Genomic DNA, 2,169 nt, shown 5'->3' with positions numbered 1-2,169 from the left:
CTGTCCCAGGATATGCAGCGCCTCCCACTTAAAGGAGGCTAAAAAAGTCTGGGCAAGCCATGATATGGCCCCCAGTGATGATCTAACCAGTAACACACTTCCTGTATTAGAGTACCTACACTCTGGATGAAGGCACACAAGGGAACCTTTGCAAAGCAGCATTGTCAGTTTAGGGTAGCCTTTCTTAAAGCTGAACTCTACCCCTAACAACTTAATAAAAAAGAATGTTAATTAGCAAGGAACATACAGTACATTGCATATTAATAATTATGCTACCAAAATTAGTGTGTGCTGTTGAGCATTGTTCTGGTTTATTTTGTTTTAGGCTGCTACTTTGCTGCAGCCCAGAGTCCTGAGCAGCAGTAAATCTTTAGGCTCTCAGCAGATCGGCCACTAGTGGCTCTGATTTTCAGCATAGTGCAGAAAAAAGAAATCAAGTGAGCTGGACCACCCTGCAGTCCCCTGCTAAAGTCCCTGTCCTGGTTGGGTATTTCATATAAGACCATTATAACCATTAAAAATGTAGGACTTTCCTTTAGAGAAATTGTAAAGAAATCCAAGGTGTCAGCGGGTACAGTTTCCTATTCCATTAAAAAGGCACTTAGAAACTTGTCTTCTGATTCTGTTGTGTCTTTGGGTCTGCCACACCGCCTCCTGTGTGAGTTTCCTTCATTTTCCGAGAGTCAACTGCTTGCATGACTGGCGGCTCACAGGACAACAGCATCAAGCACAGCTTAACAATGTTCGAAGTAAGGAAGTCTCAGTTTTAACTGTGAAGAGAAGACTTCAAGCTGCAAGTTTGACAGGTCGAATTGCTTTAAGAAAGCCATTGTAAAGATGTCAAAATAAGAAATACAATCTTGCCTGGGCCATGAAGCACTGTCAGTGACCTACTGTAGACTTGAATAAGGTCTTATGGAGTGATGAATTAAATTTTTTTGCTTAATTATGTACACCATCAAAGTTCATGAAAGAAACTTCCGACCGGATGTGATCGAGGCAGAGCGCGTTTCTCTACAGCTCCATCGCCCTGTCTTCATCCGACTTACTGGAGTATCTCCTAATACTCCTAAGCTGCACCCCGGTATAGGAGAAAGTGTCCTGAGCACAGAGATGCCTTCCTCAACTACTAAAAAGGCTGTTAAGGCTCACACAGACTCCCTGAATACCTGCTCTGCAGGAGACGCTGGAAGAGGCTCCGCCCCCGCCATCTTGTCTTCATCGCAGAAAGATCCGAGCAACAAAACAGCGGCGGGTAAGATGGCACAGGCACAGGGGTCAGTGGCATGAAATCCGGAGGGGGATCCGGTTATGGCGGTGGATGCAGAGGCAATTACAGGGCCTATCCTAGAAGCCATAAACGCCAGCAAAGCAGAACTGATGGGGAGAATAGACCATCTGTCCTCAGAATGCACGCTTATAAGGCATGATTTGGACAAGATCCGGAGCAGGCTGACCACTGTAGAAACCAGAGTGTCAGATGTGGAAGATGTTTCCCACATACATGATGGCCGCATAACGGAACTCCGGGAGCAGGTACAGGCATTGCAGCGCAGGGCAGATGACGCAGAAGACCGACAAAGAAGGAACAATATCCAGGTGGTCGGTTTGCCAGAGGGGGCTGAAGGGGACAAAACCACAATATTTGCTGAGCTCTTCTTTAAACAACTGTTATCGTTGCAAGATCTCCCACCTACATATGTGATAGAGAGAGCGCATAGAGTATCCACTGGAAACAGACCCCCAGGTGCCTTCCCAAGACCTTTTCTGGTAAGATTCCTGAATTATCGAGACCGTGACATGATTTTGACCCAGGCCAGGAAAAAGCAAGACCTGAGATATGAAAATGCAAAAATTATGCTTTTCCCTGATTTTTCTGCTGCAACGCAATATAAACGCAGATCCTTTAATGAGGTCCGTCGACGCCTGCGGGAAAAAGAAATAAGATACAGTATGCTATACCCCAGCAAGCTCAGAATCCAATACAAGGGAACTGTGAAATTTTTTGAAAACCCAGAAGATGCCTGCGAATGGATGGACAAGGAGTTCTAACAGCCAGTCATTTCAAGATTTATGCCTGTCAAGGTAAATACTTTTTATGGTTTACATGAGGCCCCTTTCAATCTGATACTACTTGTAACTACTTCAACACTTGGCCCAATATGGTGT

The sequence above is a fragment of the Aquarana catesbeiana genome, linkage group LG04 (genome assembly GCF_042186555.1).
Source record: "Aquarana catesbeiana isolate 2022-GZ linkage group LG04, ASM4218655v1, whole genome shotgun sequence".
Lineage (NCBI taxonomy): Eukaryota > Metazoa > Chordata > Amphibia > Anura > Ranidae > Aquarana > Aquarana catesbeiana.
Note: the sequence above shows the minus strand (reverse complement) of the source record.